Genomic DNA, 21,379 nt, shown 5'->3' with positions numbered 1-21,379 from the left:
GGAGAGGGAGAGAAAGAATATCCATCAGACTCCCCACTGAGCCAGGAGCCCAAAATGGGGCTTGATCCCATGACCCCAAGATCATGACCTGACCCGAAACCAAGAGTTGGACCTTTAACCCAATGAGCCACTCAGGTGCCCCCACTACAGCTACTATTTAAAAGGATTTGCTACAGCTAATAATAAAAACTGTGTATCCATACACATGATTGATTAAAATAAAAATAAAGATCAGGAATCACGTATAGGAGCAGAGGATTGTAATTGGACCAGAAATTAGATTATTACTATAATTAAGCACTAATTCCATTTCTGTACTTCCTGACAGCCAAGACAAGAAGTGAAATCCCATAATTTATAAGGTTCTGTCTGATAAGAGGAAACAGCAATTTTCAGGAGACCCAGAATTGTTCTTGGCACTCAATTCCCCTGGGTTCCTAACATAAAGGACTCTGATCATTAGTATATAATGTTCTCAATAGTAATTCGGCCCGTAATATGGAGACATTCTTTATTGAGCTTTTTCTTGTATTGATTCACAGTGGAATTATTATTTTTTTTATTAAAATTTTTTAAAATTTTTATTTATTTATGATAGTCACACACACACACACACACACAGAGGCAGAGACATAGGCAGAGGGAGAAGCAGGCTCCATGCACCGGGAGCCCGACGTGGGATTCGATCCCGGGTCTCCAGGATCGCGCCCTGGGCCAAAGGCAGGCGCTAAACCGCTGCACCACCCAGAGATCCCTCACAGTGGAATTATTAAACAATAACTCGGTAGAGCTGTTAGGGAGACAGCATGGTGTAATAAAGAGGATTAGATAAATTCTTAGAAGAACAAGCTTGAGGTCCATTGTACCTGTGATCATTTAAGTGCACTTAACACTTTGAAACTTGGTTGCAACATCTGTAAATTGGACCCTATGCTCAGTCCTTCTCTGTTTACCTGGTAAAATTGTTGTGAAGAGCGAATGAGATGATCTGTTTAAGTAACTCCTCTCCATTCCATCAATTTACATTTACTGAGCAGCCCCTATGTGCTAGTCATTGTCCTAAGTACCAGGTGAAAAAAAATAAAGTACAGGCCCACCTTCAGGAAGGGTGTAGTCTAGTAGAGAAAAACACACACACAAAATACACTTTTACTACAGTGAAGTGATAAGAGGTGTGACAAAATTAAAGGAAGGTAAAGGGATAAGAGAATGAATCTTTTTTTTTTTTAAGAGAATGAATCTAATATCACTCGCCATCTGCAATTTTGACTGGAGCCTACTTCATGCATTTATTCATTATTTCAATAAACATTTACAGAGCTACTCCCACATGCTGGGGTCTAGGCAGTCAGTTGAATGATTGCCAGTGTATTATTAATTTGATCCGCTCACATCGCCTGACATGACATCTTGTGTTCAGCAGCATGCATGAGTGGTACATCTATCTAGTGGGGGTGAAGAGCAAGGCCCAATGGCCCCTCGGTCTTATCCAAATCAGTGTCTCTTTCTCCTGCCCTTTTATGTCCATATATTAGTTTGCTCAGCCTGCTATAAGGAAAGACCACCAACTGAGCAGCTTAAACAGTGTAAGTTTATTTGCTCACAGCTTTGGAGGCTAGAAATCTGAGATGGAAGTGTTAGCAGGATGGGTTTCTCCTGAGGCCTCCCTCCTTGGCTTGCAGATGGCCACCTTCTCCTATGCACTCACATGGTCTTCCCTCTGTGCCTGCACATTCCTGGTGCCTCTTTGTATGTCCACATTTCCCTTTTTTATAAAGACATTAGTCCCAATCTGACTAATCCAATCTATTAGGGTCTGCACTAACAGCCTCATTTTTAACTTAAGCACCTCTTTTAAAGCCCTATTTCCAATTGCAGTCACATTTTGAGGTATTAGGGGTTAGAGATTCAACACAGAAATTTTGAAAGAACACAGTTTAGCCCATAACAACCCATTTCTTACACATCATCCCATGAAAATTACTTGTGTTTTCACAACTTGGAAGTCTCTCTCTTCCCTATGTAATTCCCATGCATCCTATAAGGTCCAAATAGAATACCATTTCTTCTGAGAAGCTTAGCCTGACCAGCCCAAGCAGGCATGATAAGTCCCTCCTTGGCCTTTTTTTTTTTTTATCACTTATAGCACAAATCAAAGTTGCTTGAATTATATAGAGGAATGTATACACCTTATTGTCATGGTTAGATTATGAGTTTCTAGGCTATAAGAATTCAATATTAAAATGTCCTTGTATCTCCTCTGAATCATAATACATACACATTCAATACATGTTATTTAATGAATAGAAATTGACATGGAGACGGAGACCTCCATCAGCAACTAAGGCGAAAACATAAACATGAAGATGGCTGTTGCTAAGCAAGCACGTTTATTCCAGAATTTATGTTTCTTGAAGGTATTTCTTATTAGTCTCTAAGATTTTTGCTTTCACTTTTAATCCTTATCTGTTGATAAAGAGAAATGTTACCTCCATCAGGGAGAGACTAATATGCTGCCTCTGATGAGTAAGCTCTTTAGCTCAAAGTGATATGTTAGGTCATAATTTTCATCATCTACAATCATGCATTGATCAGTTTGGAAGCTTGGTTTTTGTTTTTAAATCCAAGTTGACCAACTGTCTCAGTTGTCTAGGCATGATACCCAGCCTTAAAGCCTCGTATGCAGCCAGCCTCCAGGACCACCCTGCTCCTTCCTGAAACTGGATGTGGAAATGATAGGGCGACCTGTGCTTGCACAAATGGGATTTATGTGAAATTCAGCCCTGAAAGAAGAGCTGTCTGTGTCCTTTTTTTTCCTAATGCAAAAATCATTCTTGTTAGGAAATAATGGAAGGCCCTTGCTGCCTTTGCTGAGTGCATGCTCATCTGCCATCTGGCAGCTCCCTAGGCTGTTGGTTGAATTAGTAGACATCTTTCAAAAGCAGGTCAGTGAGGTGGCTATCAGCCATGGTCTCTAAGTCAGCCTGCCTGGGCTGAAGGCTTGGCTCTGCCACTCAACCAGTCCTGTGGCCTGGAGTAGGCTTGACTTGACCTGTCTGTAAAATGGGAATAATGATAACATCTTCCTTATCAGATTGTTGTGAGGATTTGATGAGTTAGCATGTGGCAAGCACTTGGAATGGAACCTGGAACACAGTAGCTATTCACTAAGTAATAGGTATTACTATTTTCTGTACCTTGCGATAAACTCTGTCATTGCTTCCAGCTCATGACTTGTAAAGGATCATCTCTACCCTTTTTATGCCTCCGTTCCGACCCCTAAGTTGGTCCCTTGCTTAGCAAAGAGCTTTTACCACAATGCTTTTCTCTAAGGCAGTGAGCTTGACATGGAAAGTGTGACTTTAGATGGTCCGATTTTCTTCCCCTTTCTGTTTCTTGGGTACTATCCAAGCGCAAGCCACTTTCATCTTTAGTCTGCACCCCTGTCTAGTTCATGGTTCCTCCCTGATTTGCCCCCCTAAATTCTATTCTCTATTTAATAGGCAAAGGAATCTTTTAAAAATACAAATTTGAAAAAAAATTTCAAATTTGATCAAGTCACTTCTCTGCTAAAAATCTCCAATCTCTTCCTACTATATTGAGGATAAAATCCTGAGACCTTCCTCTGGTGTACAGGGTCCTATGTAGCCTAGCTTGATAGGCTAATGGCATTCCTTCTGACACTCAAACATGCTTAGCACATTCTCACTTCAGTGTTTTGGCCCTGCTGTCCCTTCTGTTTGAGTACTATTTCCAGATCTTTACATGGATGATGCCTTATTATTCAGATCCTTGCTCAAAGACACTGGAGGGTAATAGTGACAAGCATGACTTTACAGCCAAACTGCTTGGATCTTAACCTTGGGCTTCACTACTTGCTAGCTGTGTGACCTTGGGAAAATTACTCAGCCTCTCTGTGCCCTAGTTTTTTTTACCTGCAATAAGGCATGTACATACATCATAGGATTTTTTGAGTTTCGAATGCATTAACATTTGCTTAAAAACACAGACACAATAAGCATTGTTTAAGTGTTTGTTTAAAAATTAAAATATTTTGGGGAGCCCTGGGTGGCTCAGTGGTTTAGTGCCTGCCTTTGGCCCAGGGTGTGATCCTGGAGTCCTGGGATCGAAGCCCACATCAGGCTCCCTGCATGGAGCCTGCTTCTCCCTCTGCCTGTGTCTCTGCCTCTCTCTCTCTCTCTCTGTTTTTTATGAATAAATAAATAAAAATCTTTAAAAAAAATTAAAATATTTCCTAAAAAAATCATTCTTTGACCCACTCTATGTTACAACCTACCTCATGACAGTCACTTAACACTTATTTTTTAACACTTATTTTTTTAATAGCAAGTTTATTTATTTTTATGAGAAATACGTGAGAAATGTTACCTGCCTGATTTAATTATATTTAAGTATTTAAAAATATTTTATGATAAAATTATATATAGATATGTAAAAATTAATGCAAATGTTTTTAATATTATTTATTTTTTAAAAATTCATTCAGCCAACATGTAGTACATCCTTAGTTTCAGATGTTGTATTCAACAACCTTTCAGCCTCATATAACACCCAGTGCAGGAATATTGTTTTTTTAATTGAAAGCACCTTATTTTTATTTTCTTCATGGCACTTGCCATGTTCAGCACTTATTTGTGTGTGATTGGCTCTCCCACTAGATTGAAGCTTCAAGGCATCCAAAACTTCATCTTATTCCTTCTAGACCTGCAATTGCATTTCTCAGAACAGTGCTTATGTTCTCAATAAAGATTTATCAAATGAAGGAACCAGAGTTCGAATCCTGACTCTCTTAGTGCAATGGCATTTATCTAGATACTCGACCTCTGTAGTGCTGCATTTCTCAACTACAAAATGCAAAATAATATCTACACCTCATAGAAGTGTTGTTTGGTACAGATGCCAAAATGTCAAGGGTGATTATCTTTGGGAGATGGGATTACAGGGTATTTATTTTTTCATTTTGCTCATCTATATTACTTTAAAAATAATGAACATGAATTTCTTTTGTAATACATATAACTTCAAAATTAAATAATATTTGTGAAGGACTTAGCACAGAGCCTGATTTATAGTAGATATTTAATGAATAGCCAGCCAATCTTAATACTGCTAAGCTTTTCGATAGCCTGGAAATACTTCCTCTGTGGCACCAAACTGTTGACTCCTACCCCAGGCCTAGTGCTCCCTCACCACCAGGCCCCAGCTGGGAGGACCAACACCCCCCCCCCTCCCCGCCCCCCGCACACCTCCCCTACCACTACCCCTTGTTCATTTCCCAGAGTTAGGAGTCTCTCATGTTCCATCACTCTCACTGATATTTTCACTCATTTTCTCTCCTTTCCCTTTATTCCCTTTCACTAATTTTTACATTCCCCAAATGAATGAGACCGTTTTGAGTCCAAGTTCACCTCCTGATTCTGGGCGGATGAGCTTTTGTCAGTTCTTAGTATGCATCGCACACCCTGCAGGCTGCAGAGAATTTTAGCACGACACATCCTGTTTATTTTCCCCCCAAGTCATTTCGGTGCTGAGGAAAGAGATTGTATCCAACTGCTGGAATGTAATCAGGGACACATCCGCGCAGCCCGGACGATGAGGCTGATACCGGGCTGTGACTGTCCAGCTGAGAATTTCCAGCGCAGGAGACCACCCCCCACCCCCCACCCCCCAGCCTGAGTGCTTGTTTCCTGGGGGCTGGGGGAGGGGAGCGGGCTGGTGATGCAGGAGGCAGGGGAGCTGGGGGGGGGGGCTTCATTTTTCATCAGGAATCCTACGGCTTTTGCAGTTGTCCGATTGTCCAGCTGTCTGTCAGAGAAGCCAGTGCTTCTGGGTCCTAATGACCTACTTTCTACCTGGCCGGCTCAGACTGTCCGTGAGTATGTCTTTGAAGATTAACTTGAAATAGCCGGAAAGTCATTGTTCTTGTTCCCAGCAAGTGAAGGAGAAACATAGCTTCTCAGAGACGGTTAAAGGTTCTGTGGCTTTCTCGAAAATGGTGGCAAATGAGAAACAAGACGGGAGATCCAGGAGCCTGCAACCTGAAGGACGCCAGGGCCACCGGATGGATTTGCAGGCTAAAGCTCCAGATGAAAGGCCAGTAGGCATTACCTGACTTTCTGGGGCCACTACCCTCATGCTAGTGAACCCAGCCAGTGGTGGATTCAGGGTGGGTCCAAGGACACACTAAGCCAAAGTATGATTTTAATCACCTAACATAAGGCGGGGAAAAGACAGGGACAGGTAACTATAGGTATTGATTCATGGAGTCCAGAGCCCAGAGAGAAGAGATTCTAGGGATGAATTCTAGATTCCATCCTACTGCATCCTCATTCATTCATTCGTTCATTCATCAAAGCAATTTTTAAACAGCTGATGCTCATATGGAATGCCCTGTACTAAGTAGTAAGTGTAGTATATAAACACACAAGTCCTAGGGTCACGTTCTCTAGTTTCAAAGCCCGATTAGTTGTGTTCCAAGGGCAAGTTGCTGTGACTCAGTTGTCTCCCTTTGTAAAACAGGGTTTGGAATCTCCTAGGTTTTTTTGTGAGGAGAAAATGAGGCGATCAATGCTCAGTGCTTAGCATAATGTTTGGCATCTCCTAAATACTCTATAAATGAGCTGATACCGTTATTTCAACAGAAGACACAGAGAACTTAAAGTCTTGGTCCTTGACCTTGAGATGTTCATGTGAATGTGCACAGCTGGCAGCCTGGCATGGACCATGAGCCTGGTTATCTTGTTCTGGAATAACTGAGCTTTCCCTGCAACCTTGGCTCTAAACTCCCAGCGATGGCCATCAGTAATGATGAATACCCACCATGTGCTTCGACGTGGATGGAACTGGAGGGAATTATGCTGAGTGAAGTAAGTCAATTGGAGAAGGACAATCACTATATGTCACTCATACGGGGAATATAAAAAATAGTGAAAGGGAATAAAGGGGAAAGGAGAGAAAAGGAGTGGGAAATATCAGAGAGGGAGACAGAACATTAGAGACTCCTAACTCTGGGGAATGAATAAGGGGTGGTGGAAGGGGAGGTGTGTGGGGGACGGGGTGACTGGGTGACGGGCACTTGATAGGATGAGCCCTGGGTGTTATGCTATATGTTGGCAAATCCAACTCCAATAAAAAATATACAAAAAATAAAAAAATAAACTCCCAGCGATGGTAGGCGGGCCACGAGCTAGATCTGGTGGTTCGCCTCAGTCCTGGCGGCGGTCCCTGCCCGCATCCCCTTCATGTTTGCACTCTGCCACTTCCTGTGCTACTTTCTAGCACTTCCTTCTCTGTCAGCCTGAGACAAAATAACGCATCACCTGAAGCTGCTGTTGAAAAACTGCCCATTCTGTCGTTGGAAAACAGATTCCCCTGGTGAATGATTCCCTACACTGTGGGGCCTTCCTAGAGCAGAGACGAATGAGCCAATTTGGCTTCCAGAGTTCATCTTCTGTCTGGGCCAAATTACTGCAGGAAATCCAGAATTATAATTTGTTTGTGTGATCATTAATTCATCTAATGGCAAATTCCCCACAAACCACGGTGTTGGAGAGAAATTTTTAACAAAGCTATTATGTTTAATGTGCATCTCTTGGAAAAAGGACAGCTAATAATCCATCTGAGGTGCCCGAGCAAGTGCTCAAAGTACTAATAGCTGACTTTTATTGAGCACCGTCTCCGTGCCAGTCACCATTCTCAACATTATACATACGTGGACTCATTTCACCCTCACATCCATTCTAGGAGACAAGTGCTATTATCCTTTCTTAAAGATGAAGAAATTGAGACACAGAGAAGTTAGGAAACTTGCCCAAGGTCACACAGTCAATACATAGTAGGATCAAGATTCAAATCCAGGCAGCTTGATTCCAGAGTTGAGGCTCTTAGCTTCCTAGTTACTCAGTCACTAGGTGTTTATTGAGGATCCCCTCTGTGCCAGGCACTGTGCTCACTACAGGGGATTCAAAGAAGAACGGAATGTAGTCAGTTCCTTCTAAAGGCTTGGAGTTCGGCTGGGGAGTCAGAAATGGAGCTTAGGTTTGAACTGGACCACTCTGGCTCCAGGGGGGAATGCTGAATGACAGTAGGAGTTCGCCTATCAGAAAAAGGGAACAGAAGCAAAGAGTGTTTCAGAAAAACTCTGAGAGAAGCCAAGCCATGCAGGGGTGCCTCCAGGTTAATTAGCACGGGTCTCCTTTCCCCGACAAAATACTACCAAGGCTGCCCATTCCTACACATTCAACCCACTCAGTGTTAAGTCCACAAACCACCCAGAAAAGAAATATCAAACCAATTTTTTTGAGCAGATCCTTCCCCAAACTTAGAAAAACAGTTTCCTTGAGTCTCAAATGTTGTTTGATCCCCTTAACATCCTCTTCCCTTTAGAGGGATTTGGGATTTAATCTGTTTGGTTTCTCCTTTTCCCATAAGATTAAAATCCTCTCCCTCTTGTTCTTGAAATCTCAGTTTACTCAGAGATGTGCTCAGTGACTTACAACATTTCAACCGCAGAAGGGGAGAAGGTAGGGTGTTGCGTGGTGTCTGAAGGCATCTGGACAGCACTTCCCTCTTGCATAAGAGGGAATGACATGAGATCAAGGCACAGTCATGGGCATCCATCTTACTTTGGGTCTTCTCAGGAAGTTGGCTTTGCCCTGCCTTCATTTACCAGGCCACATAGGTAGACTGCATCAAGAAGAATCCCCTTTTTAATGCCGGGAGGCCCAAAAGAAGCATCTCCCTCTGCCAGGGCTTCTCCCTTAAGCAAGCATGCTGATCCTAAGTAACACACACCCAACCTCTCCAAATGGCTTTCAAGGTCCATCCGTGTGGCCCCCTGATGTCTGCTCTGGGCTTGAGAAGAGTTGATTCACCAGACTGCCTCCCAGTCATTACTTCCCCAAGGAGTGCCTTGTTGCCGAGATATTCAGGGCTGATTACTTTCAGGAAATGAAGTGGATAAGCTGGAAAATCCCTGGAGACAGCAGGAAGAGCATGCAGGGCACTGCTGTCCTTCCGGGCCTGTCTCCTCACCTTGCCTGTTCAGATTACTCCCAGGCAGTGTGTTGCAAATGGAGCTGAAACCCTATCCCGTTTATCCTTGTTCATATTAGCACAATGTTTGGTGAGTTCTTTATCAAGGACTGACAGGTTGGTTCTGACCAAAGGAGGCTGAGCTCATTCATCACAGCAGCGGGGATGTGCCCCAGCCTGGAAAGACTGGGCCTACCACTTGTCATTTCCTGGTGGCCCCAACCTTGCACTTGGCCTGCTCATAATTGAAAACCTCCCACTTCTGTGACCTTCAAGAGTTGGATGAAAAGCAATTGACTGGCCAAGTCCAGGTTCACATGGCAACCGAGTTCTGAACTGTGTTGTCAGAGCCAGGCTGTGATGGCTGAGCCAGAAGAGGTCTGGGGCAGAGCTGAAATCAGAGTCCTGAGGCATCATCACAGTGCTGACTCTCGAAGCCAGTAGAGTGAGGCTGGAGGTGGTAGGGAAGGCACCAGCTCTAGAACTTCTATGGAGGAGCTAAGGGTGACACTTTGATTGGAAGAAGGGGCTAGCAGACTGTTTTAATGATGAAACTGCACAGAAAGAATTTTTTAAAAAATTAGATTGTTCATCAGGATGGCTTGTTGGGGTTGGTGGAGATTATGAGGTGGACAAGCAACTCCCCTGTACTAGTTGTTGAGACTTGTCTTTCAAGACAAGGCTCTGCTCTGTCGAACAGGGGCTAACCCCTGAAAATGACATCTCCCAGGCTTTCTCATCCTCCAGCTTCTGAATGAATGAGAGGCACTGGCAGGAGACTGGAAGCCAAGAGAATCTGGAAGGCCAAGAGCTTCTCCCTGGTTGCCGTTCTGAGCAACACCTCAAGAAGACTGTGTACCTCTTCTGTGACCCCAGCCTCCAACGGCAGCTCCTGCCTTGTTCCAACTCCCATAAGGTGGTCCTGCCCCTGTGAGAGGTGACATCATGGCTTTTCTCTGTCTCCAGCCTTGGGTTGAAAAGAGCTAACTAAGACTGCTACACGATCCTGTTTGCTCTTTTAACTCTCCTACAACCTGTTAATACTGACTCACTTTTTAAAGTTCCTTCTATAGAACTTTGGGGCATGGATGCACTTTCCTGACTAGACCTTTTCTCCGAAACTGTGCCTTGGCAGATCACTAAGCAGAGACAGACTTGAAGGCAGCCATCCAGTAAGGGTGTGGTAGAACCACTGCCCTGTTTTCCACCCTGCTATGCAGCCTTCTGGAAGAGAGGCATGTGGGTCAGGAATAGGAGGGGCTCCTGTTACCCCGAGGATCCTGTTAATTATGTACCGTGTTAAATAGCACAGGCTTCCCACCTCTCCCCCACCCCAAACAATGCATGGCCTATTAATGTGCTGCCTGGGTGTTGGTGAGGGACTGAGAGGAAGGAGGAGAAAGAGATGCTGCTCATTTGGGGAACTCCCATTCAGAAGAGGGACCTGAAATCAGACAAAGGATGAAGGGCATGTAGAACTGATGTCCCTCCCAACCCCCGTCCCTGGCTCCCATTTCCTGCCTCACAACCCAGTCCCACGCCTCTGTGGCCTCTGCCATCTGAGCTGATGAGAAAGTAGTCAGTAAGTGGACACTTACCCAAACATCAGCCTCAGAAAAACAAGAGGGAAGCTCCCAGACACCCCTCCCACCCCAACACAGCCATGCCTCAACCACAGCCTTCTTTTGACTACATGAATACCTGGTGTATGCCCTGAGGTCCTGGTGTATGCCCTGACAGGGATTGTGAAGACCACCATGAATTGTGGCCCCTACCTTCAAAAGGCCTCTGTTCCAGCTGCAGAGATGAGGCGGACTCTAGTGAAACATCTTAAAATCCACATGGACAGACTCTGTCCTCGGTCAGGAGAACCTGGGGAGCACAGGTAACTGGAAGGGCTTACACTGTGTGGCTTAAGAAGCACTGTGCACTAAATACTTTACATATATTAGGTAACCTAATCATTCCCCCAATCTTGGGATTATATATCATAATTCCCATTTACCAGACAACTAAGACTCCAAGACGTTAAATACAGTTGACTCTTTTTTTATTTTTAAGATTTTATTTATTTATTCATGAGACACACACACACACACACACACAGAGAGAGAGAGAGAGAGGCAGAGACACAGGCAGAGGGAGAGAAGCATGCTCCAAGCAGGGAGCCTGACGTGGGACTTGATCCCGGGTCTCCAGGATCACGCCCCGGGCTGAAGGCGGTGCTAAACCGCTGAGCCACCCGGGCTGCCAGTACAGTTGCCTCTTGAACAACATGGGGGTTAGGGGCCCTGACCCCCCCCCCCGCCTCCCTGCGGTGCGATAGAGAATCCATGTATAACTTTTGAGTCCAACACATAACACTCATAGACTACGGTTGACCTAAAGCCTTACTAGTAACATAGCCAATTAACACATATGTTGTATGTTATATGTATTCTGTACTGTGTTCTTAAAATGAAGCAAGCTAGAGAAAAGAAAATATTCATAAAAAAATTATAAGGAAGAAAAAATACATTCATAGTACTGTGCTGTATCTACTGAAAAAATCCACATGTAAATTGAGCCATGCAGTTTAAACCCCTGTTGTTCAAGAGTCAACTGTATAAACGTCATCTTATTGATTAAATGTGTCAAAATGGATTGAGCTACGTACTGGGATGTGTGTTGTGACTTGAGATTTGCTCCCACTGTTGGGTGGTGGTTTTTATTCTGAATTGCTGAATGAGTGAAAAACTTGCCCAGGACTCAAGATAAAAGGTTGCTGTCTTAGATCCTTAGAATGGGGCTTGAGGCTGAGATTTTGGGAGAGAGTCAGCCTAGAAGATGCAGGTTTAGGGGCTGCCAGCTAGGGACTGAAGAGGGTGGGGATTAAGAAAGTAGGCAAGGGGCATGCGGGTGGCTCATCAGTTGAGTGTCTGCCTTTGGCTCACAGGTCATGGTCCCAGGGTCCTGGAATCGAGTCCCACATTGGGCTCCCTACGGGGAGCCTGCTTCTCTCTCTGCCTATGTCTCTGCCTCTTTCTCTCTCTCTGTCTCTCATTAATAAATAAATAAAATCCTAAAAAAAATTAAAAGAAAGAAAGTGGGCAAGAACTGATGGTTAAGGCCTGAGTCTTGAGGGAAACCTACAGCCAGGAGCAAAAGAGAGAAGACACACTACAAAAATGCATTTACAGAAAGGGGAGAACAAGAAGAGATCAGTGCAATGGAAGTCAAAGGAGAGGATTTTGAGGATTTTGCAATATAATCTTTAAAAGTGCAGTTTTAATAAAGTGACAAGGATGGAAAGACAATCAAACAGGGTGAGTAGGTGTGTTCTCCTGAATACTGAACACCCATGTCTGAATTCTTCTGCCCTCACTGGGAAGTGATGGTGCTGAGGTGAGGGGGAGGTTGGCACAGCAGACAGGTCCTGTTGGACAGAGGTGGAAGGAGGGCTCTTCTTCTCTGACACTGAAGGAAATACTTAAAGCTGGAACCAAGGGTCAGGCAGAGAACTGGCTCCCCAGGGAGGGATGTTAGACTGAGCCCCAAACCTGAATGGCCAGAAGAAAAGGCTGAAAACTGAAGGTCAAGAGCCAGAGACTGAGAACCAGGATATGCTCAAGGAAGAGGGAAGGCCCAGGAACAAGGAAGGCACGGTCTGGGACAGATGGACTCAGGTAGTTGTCCAGGGCTGGCTTTGTGTATCTGCCACAGCATGACCACTGGGAGCGGGCTGGCTTCATGGGCTCACAGCCTGCCCGGTCACATAGGGCTGTGGCGTCAGAGGGCCTGTGCTTGGTGGAATGCTCTTTTGCCATCTTGAAATTCTTAATAATCCTATCTTCCAACTTGTGGTTTGTATATAAAGGCTGATGGACAACGGGGCATGTGTGAGAGCTGATATGTGTGCAACAGGAGTGTCTGCCTCTTCTCATCTACCCATTCATGTTTATCATTTGTGGTGTCCCACAAGCACAGAATTCCCATGGAACCACAATATGTGGGAGCTCCAAGGGACTCACAGAGAGTAGAAGTGAGCATGTGGCATATGTGACTGAGTAATTGAACCAGAACTTGCTTCCAATGCAGAAAGACAGCAGCAGTGTTCTAAGAAATGCAAATGGCCAAGGAAGGCTATCCTATCCTTTCTTATTCATGCTGCTTCCCTGTATTAGCCAACCACTGGAAATGATGATGTAGGAGATGTAAGGACAGAACAACCCATAGTTTCTTATTCCCTTTTTGCTCCTCCGTGAGCTGAAGGCAGAGCACTGAGAGTAAGTGCAAGTTATCAAGAAGTAAAATGAAACCATTAACTTCCATTTTGTGCAGTTTTCCTACTGTTCCGGTAGTAATGAAATACATATGCATGAAGAGCTAGGAGAGACAAATGGTATCATTTCAAGATTCCACATATGAATTAAACGCTTTTACGGTTTCATTTGAAACTGACATTATACAATACAAAGAAGAATGGAAAATCCATACTAAGAGTTAAGAATATGGGATCCCTGGGTGGCGCAGCGGTTTAGCGCCTGTCTTTGGCCCAGGGCGTGATCCTGGAGACCCGGGATCGAATCCCACATCGGGCTCCCGGTGCATGGAGCCTGCTCCTCCTTCTGCCTGTGTCTCTGCCTCTCTCTCTCTCTCTCTCTCTCTCTCTCTCTCTGTGACTATCATAAATAAATAAAAATTAAAAAAAAAAAAGAGTTAAGAATATAAAATTTTCTTAGAATGATGTTAAATGTCAAATAGAGAACACCATGACAAGTCCAAAGTGGGAAAATGGAAGAAAGGAAAAAATTGTAGTGACCTTGATTTAAAAAAATTTTTTTTAAAGATTTTATTTGTTTATTTGACAGAGAGAGAGCGCAAGAGAGCACAAGCACAGGGACCAGCAGAAGGAGAGGGAGAAGCAAGCTCCCCACTGAGCAGGGAGCCTGACACAGGATGCCATCCCAGGACCCCGGTATATGACCTGAGCTGAAGTTAGACACTTAACTGACTGAGCCACCCAGGTTCCCCTGTAGTGACCTTTAATAGCACTTTTTGTCCCCTGGGTATTGAATAAGGGGCCCACATTGTCATTGTGTGCAGGGCCCTGCAAAGTATGGAGCTGGCCCCAGGTGGGAGGGCTGGCTGTGTTTGTATGCCCAGTGACCAAAGATAGTGTTGCAGCCACAAAGAGTGGAGAGGAGTCACCAATAGTTTGACAAACATGAATCTTAGTCACCATCCCCCACACACTCACCAACCCTTCCACGACACTGATGACGATGACCATAGGTGGAGTTAAGAAAATAACTCTCATGAAACTTTGGTTTTTCTTCTCACAGCTCTTAAAGCACCCCACTACATCCAATGTTTCTGCTTCTGTTAACAAACCATAAACTGTTCCATATTTTAATACATTTTCCTCATGCTCTTCCTTCTGGCTGGAATGTTCTTTATGTCATGTGCCAGGCTCCGAGTCCTGGCCCTTAAGAGGCCAGGCCCTCAGGAAGTGCAGACCTTCTGCACAGACCCCACACAGCCCCTTGCTGCCTGTACCCGCGCTGCTTCTTGCTCGTCCTGCCCGTTCTCTATCAGTAATCACCAACGGACACTCAGAGTGTCTTCTCTCTGACACTGGTTCCTGTGTTCCCTCCTCAGCCCAGGGACCCCTAGTTCCCAGTCAGTGTGCCGCACCGCTCTGCTTGCACCTACATGCAACTGGCTCAGGAGGTCTACCCACTGCCTTGGCCCAGGGCCCTATTCAGGCTGTGGCTGCCCTTTGGTTTCACTTTTTTTTTTTTTTTAATATTCATGAGAGACAGAGAGAGAGAGAGAGACAGACAGAAACACAGACAGAGGGAGAAGCAGGCTCCCTGTGGGGAGCCTGATAGGGGACTTGATCCCAGGACCCTGGGATCACACCTTGAGCCAAAGGTAGCTGCTCAACCACAGAGCCACCCAAGTGCCCCCTTTGGCTTCACTCCTATGCTGTCCACATAATATTTGCAAAGGACTTTGCCTCTCCTTGAGGCTTACATTATGGTTCTTCTCCCATCTTCACACTTCTTCAAGTCTGGCCCACATGGGACTTTCTGCTCTGCTATTAGAAGCCCTATTGTGCTCATGCCTGCCTCATGAAGTACTTATCAAAGTCAATTTTATATAGCATAAAGAGGACAGAGTGAGACATTTGGGTTTAAATTCTGTTTTATTGACGGTGGTTTGGAGCCAGTCAATAAAAAAACAAAAACAAACATACACCTCTGCATGCCTCAGTTTCCCCATCTGCAAACACAGAATTAAGTTGCCTACCTGTTTGGGCAGTTGTGAAGATTATAAGAAGTAGCACTGGCAAAGCAGCCAGCATGCTGCCTGGCGTGTCTTAGCACTTGATAAAAGCTTCCCCACAATACCTTTCTCCTGCTGCTGGGGTTGGACCCCCTGCCTCGTTCCTACTTTTATTTCCATGGGCACCGACAGCAGTATCTTGTGCTTGGCAGGTGATCCATGCCTGTTGATTGCATTAAACTGGAATTTCCCTGTGTCATTGTTCTGTCCCTGTTGCTAACCAAATAGGAAAAATGGGGTCTTTACCTGCTTATTATGCATGACAATGATCTCTCCTCAGCATACCATAGGTTCTTTATTTGAGCGAGTGTTTTATGAAGGGCCTCTTCTGTGCCAGACATCGGACCAGGTGCTGGTGACAAGAGCACAGTCATGTCCTCACTGGGTTTTCAGTGCTGGGGACACACAGAGATAAGTGATAAGTGGTGGCAATGCCACGTGACAAATGCCACGAGGAGGGAGCCATGGGGATGCTGAGGAGCATTCAAGAGGGACTCAGACCCAACTGTGGATTCCCGAAAAGATTGAATCTATCTATGCTGCCTGTAGAAGGACAGGAAGTAGTTTCCCAGACCTAGAAATAAGGGTGAGAGGGAAAAAATCGCTCCTGGAAGAGAGAAGAACACGTGCAGGGGCTGGGAGGAGAGAGTATAAGAGAGAGAGAGAGAGAGAGAGAGAGAGAGAGTGCCCATGTGCCCATGTACAGCATACTTGGGGCACAGCAAGGGGTGTGCAGGGGTGAAGTGCAAGAAGGAGAATAGGAAGCGCCTCCAGGACTTTATCCTGCTGGCTTTGAAGGGTCATTGAATTATTTGAAGAAAGGGAGTGTGCTGATTAGATTTGCAATTTAGAAAGATGGTTCTGGAAGCACTGTGGAGAACAGATTGTGAGATGGTAAAGTGGAGGCAGGGGCTGATAAATTGGGGCAGATAAATGGAGGAGCGGCCTTCAGCGGGGCTGGATCACGGGAAAGAAGGGAAGAGAGGGGAGGAAGCCGGCGGGCCCTGATGCGGGTCAGGCCCAGGGAGTGTGTAACCCCGCCCTGGCCTCTGGCTGGGGAAGGGGCTCGTGGTTCTGTTCTCGGGAGTCAGAACAGGAAAGCAAAAGGGGGAATGGGAGAAAATGATGCTGAGTTTGAGGGACCTGGGAGGCTTCCAGGGAGCACCTGGGTCCCAGAGACAGAAGTGAGCTGGAGCATAGAGCGGAGATACAGAGGTGATCCTTGGAGAAATCGATGTGAGGACAAGCCAGGGAACACAGCCACATCCCAGGCACCGAAGAAGCTGCCGGGAGTGGCCGGCAGAGACATGGGGGGAAAGCCCAGGCACCTGATGTTCCCATGACAGGGAAAGAGAGCTAAGTACTCCAGGAAGAAATCACCAGCTGAAAGGAAAAAAAAAAAAGGCCAAATCAGATAATAACTAATGTACTAAAGTCTTAATCCAATTAAAATGTATTCACTGGATTTAGCAACAGGGTCAGTGGTGGTTCTAGTGAGAAGAGTCTTAGGGGAGTGATGCTCGGAAGCCAGATAGTTGGGTGCTAAGGGGGTGCAGGTGGGAGGTGAGGAAACCAAGCTAGATTTAGAGAACATTTCATCACATTTGACTTCAAAGGGGAGGAAAACAAATAGTTGGTAGCTAAAGTGGGGCCTGTGGTTAGAGGAGGACTTTGTTTAAGATGAAAGTTGCTTAAGGAGGTTTAAATGCTGATGGAAAAGAGACAGTATACAGAAGATAATTCTCCAAAATGCTTTCAGATTTGTTCATTTACTTAGCGTAGCCATTTCTCGGAGGCTATTATTCTTTTTAAATTTTTCTACTTCTTCTCCATTTCTAGGTGGAGAAACAACATGAAACCCAGAAAGGTAAAGTGAATTCCCTAAGCTTCTATATCAGGAAAATGAGAGAGACAGACTAGCCTAGACTCTGAGGCTGCACCAGACAGTAAAGCTTTAGGAAGAAACATGCATTTCCATGCACAGAGTCCCTTGAGCTCAGAGCAGATCTGAGGAACTGCAATTATCATGCCCCCCACTCTCCACCCTCAACTGGCAGAAGACCCAATCTTGTAGCTCTTATCAGACTCTATTGAGCAGGAGCTTTAATGAGCAGCAGCAATCTGTTATTTCCCTCCTGTTTGCCTGGCAAGTTGCTCTTTTAATTCACATCAAGAGAAGGAGAAGGAGATGAATATTAAAAGCCTGTATCGAGGGACCCATGGAAGCAGGGAGACCAGCTCCTCAGTACGCAGGGACAGAGCAGGGTTTGACATGAGGCAGGATCCACTGCCTGAGTCGGCTGTGGTCTCTGACAAGCCTGCCCTTGGGGAATGTTGCTCACTAGACTGCTCTGCTGTCAGGAGATCGGGTGTTTTGTAAATTGTCTGATTTGTGGGTTTGGCTCACTCTAAAATAACAGTAGAAAGAAAACCATATTACGGAGACCCTGAAAGAATAATATGGTCTCAAGTAAAGGAGTGTGTGGGGGGGGAGGGGGGAGGGGGACAGTTTTTGTAATGGGACATAGCTCATTAAAAAAAAAAAGTAAAAAAAACATTAAGTCCCACTGGTCTGGGATCATTTGGGGTAAAGGGAAGATGGATGGATAAGATCATAATATCCAATGTACCAACATGGTGCTTGCTTTGGCAGTACATATACCAAAGTACCAACTTTTCTTTTGTGTCTATCCAGTAGTGAGGTTCAGATTCACCGAGTTAACTTCCTAAACTGGTGAAAATCTAGGACAGAGGCCAGAAAATGTTTGGGACTTGTTTGTCACAGCTGGTCCAGATGACCCAGTCCAGATGGGACTTTTCTGCTCTGTGAGTCTGAGAACTGGGAAGAAGAAGAGTTTAATGGGGGAGCATAGAAGGTTAGCTTTATCCCCCAGGTGCTACAAAGGATGTTTACCATTAGAGACACACAGAGCTTGTATTTGCTGATTCAGCCAAGGTCAGTGCTTCTGGAAGACCTGAGTATTGTTGGCTGATTGTAATGCATGAAGGCCATTCATGTAATGCATGAAGGATCGGTTGGTTGATTGCTAAGGGTAATAATTCTGCACCAAGCTCAGAATGCCACGAGGCTGGCATCTTCAAGGTCTAGCAAAGTACATGGAATGTGGTAAATGCTTAATAAATTGTTGTTTAGTAACTGGGTGAATGCTCTTGGTTCTTTATCCCTTTATACAAATGACTTGAGCTACTTCAATCCAACAAACATTTATTAAGCACCTACTATGAAATAGGAACCTGGAAAGCCCTAGGAAGAAAGAGGTGTCTTCCCAGTTGCAGCAAAGACTATCAGTGCCTATGTCCACATCCCCTTGAGGTGTCCCACTTCTTGACCAAGCCACTGGCTCCTTACTGGCAGCACATGTGACTCTCTGGCTTCGGGCTTTCTCTGGTCTCAAGAGCAGACTCAGCCTGTGCTCAAGGCAGGCTTGAAGTGTGGTGAGCCAGTGCTTCTGGGGGAGTATTCCTCAACTACTGCCGGATGGAAGTCAGGGCATAGATACCTCAACTCCCTCACCCCTTAAGTGGGACAATTCTGTGATTCCAGAGGAAGTGAGTCCCAGTTGCCCACAGCTTCCTGATTAATAGCAAGCTCTGTGTTGACTTCCTGTCCTTCCTGTTCCCCATTCCCATACAGCTACTTCCTGGGATGGCTTTCCAAATAAACTACTTGTAGTCAAATCTTTGTTTCAGGGTCTGCTTTTGGAGGAACATAACTTCCAAGATGCAATCTATAGTAAGTATATTTGTGTAAGACCTGCAAGAATGTGGAGGAAGTTTCTACCACTGAGCAGTTGGAGGCAAAGGTGGTGGAGAGAAGGTGAATGAGTGAGGACAGTCTAAGGATCACAGCCGAATACCTGCCTAAAAGGGGATAATTAAAGACAAAGTTCTCTGGGAGTAGTACCATAATGTAATGTTGTAGAGTTCCCCCAAAATATTTGTCCATCTAGAACTTCAGAATGTGACCTTATTTGGAAATAGGGTCTTTGCAGATGTAACTGGTTAAGATGAGGTCCTACCAGATTGGGGCGGGCCCTAAATCCAACAGCTGGTGATTTTATAAGAAAAAAACAGAGAGATACACCTGGGGGAGAAGGCCATGTGATGACAGAGTGCGAGACAGAAGCAGTGAAGCTGAGGAATGCCAAGGGTCTGCCAGCAGCCATCAGAAACCAGGAGCAAGCAATGAAGGGTTCTACCCAGAGACTCAGAGGGAGCCTGGCCCTGCTGACACCTCCATCTCAGATTTCTAGCCTTCAGAACTGAGAGAGAAATGCATTTCTGCTGTATCAAGCCACCCAGTTTGTGGTGCTTTGTTATGGCAGTCCTCACAAACAGGAAAGCAAACTAGGTAAGAAATGTGCAGAATAGGAAAATGCTATTTAAATACAAGAGAGTGATTTTTTTTCCTGTTGTTATTCTTCTTTCAACACCCTACAGGTCTCCAGCCTATGCACAGTGTTCATCAATTAGGTAGGAAACCCTAAAAGGAACCTAGCAGGCTCCTTCTTCTCTGCCTTGCCGCCCTGCAGGCCTGAGTCTGCAGAGGGCCAGGTCTGTGTTGGCTGCAGGCAAATGCTTATTTTCTGAGCTCAGGCATGAGGGATGGATGAGAGCACTGAACGCACAGAGAAATGTCAGCATGATGCTCCCTCGGTAGGCAGAGAGAAGGATTTACTGCCTAATGAGAGTTGAAAAATATTTACAAAGTAACTTCAAAGCCACTGGTTAGAAAAGATAAGAAATACAGGAAAGGGAGATATACCAGGGTAAGAGAGGAAAAGTGAAGTGTGAATATGAGGAGGGAGTCAGCTTTATTTCCCCAATCCTCCTCCAGGGCCATCTCACTATTCCTCACTTCCTCACCTTTATAACCTTTAATGAGGCCATAGAGGTGCTGCTCCTGATTTGGGGTATCTGTGTCTACTTTCTTTTGGTCTCAGGTCCTATAAACCCTATGGCCTGCAGAGTGTGATTCAGTGAGGGAATGCTCCTTGCCTTCAAATACTTCCCCACTTATTCTTCCCAGCTTACAATTTCCCTACTTTATGTTTCTTTAACAATTGACCGACTCTTGGGGCACCTGGGTGGCTCAGTGGTAGAGAGTCTGACTTTGGCTCAGGTCCTAGGATGGAGTCCTGCATCAGGCTCCCCGAAAGGGAGCCTGCTTCTCCCTCTGCCTGTATCTCTGCCTCTCTCTTTGTGTCTCTCATGAATAAATAAATAAATAAATAAATAAATAAATAAATAAATAAAATCTTTATTAAAAAAATTTGACCGATCCTTTATTTCAAATCAATTAATCAATCAATCAATCAATCACCAAGGAGGTTCACATGCAAGGGGCCCTGGGGAGCATAACACACTAGCTTCAGTTTTGACTTACATGTAAATAACTGTCATTGAAGCCGGTTTTACTGGGGATTGGGAAAGCAAGCAAGGTCTCAGACCTCTCTTGAGTTTTGTCAGTGTGACAGTTCGGAGCACTGTCCTCCCCCAGGGGCGAAGACCTCAAGACTAGCTCCTCCTGTCTTCCCAGCAAACCTCCCAGTGCCCTCCAGTGCAGGGCTCTCTACCTCACTGCCCTGTCTACATACTGTATATGGTATCAGATCTAGAACAGGCTTAATGTCTCCGGTAATAACACCAAATACTCGCTGCAAGCACTATTTTAAGTATACTATCTCAGCTAACCCTCAAGGCATTCTGTAAGATAACTCCACCATTTCACAGATGCAGAATGGGAAGCTTGCTTCACCCAATTCCTGGGTGGCACGGCCAGGATTTGACCCCACATCTCTCTAACTTCAGAGCCCGAATCACTAACAAGACTGTACTTCACAGAGTTCTTCCAATTTTTCCTCCAGGCATTCTCTTGGCACGTCCTGCCTCTTTCTCCTCTTTCCAGACTGACCCATAAATGCAGGGTGGGAGCTATCGTTCCTTCATCTTCCCAGGATTTTGAAATAACTTG

The 21,379-nt window shown here is 45.0% G+C and overlaps 2 long non-coding RNA genes across 2 annotated transcripts; one reads left to right on the top strand and one right to left on the bottom strand.

The window, feature by feature from the left end:
• Positions 1 to 7,902: 7,902 nt before the first annotated feature.
• Positions 7,903 to 9,344, bottom strand: LOC111096343. Its single transcript, XR_005361007.1, has 2 exons — positions 8,517 to 9,344; positions 7,903 to 8,116 (listed from the first exon to the last, which is right to left on the bottom strand). It is a non-coding gene; the product is annotated as an uncharacterized LOC111096343 (long non-coding RNA).
• Positions 9,345 to 9,383: 39 nt separating this feature from the next.
• On the top strand, positions 9,384 to 19,839 carry LOC111096342. Its single transcript, XR_005361008.1, has 4 exons — positions 9,384 to 9,991; positions 10,795 to 10,939; positions 17,224 to 17,251; positions 19,096 to 19,839. It is a non-coding gene; the product is annotated as an uncharacterized LOC111096342 (long non-coding RNA).
• Positions 19,840 to 21,379: the final 1,540 nt, after the last annotated feature.

The sequence above is a fragment of the Canis lupus genome, chromosome 6, assembly GCF_011100685.1.
Source record: "Canis lupus familiaris isolate Mischka breed German Shepherd chromosome 6, alternate assembly UU_Cfam_GSD_1.0, whole genome shotgun sequence".
NCBI classification, from domain to species: Eukaryota; Metazoa; Chordata; class Mammalia; order Carnivora; family Canidae; genus Canis; species Canis lupus.
This window is presented reverse-complemented; position numbering and strand designations above follow the sequence as displayed.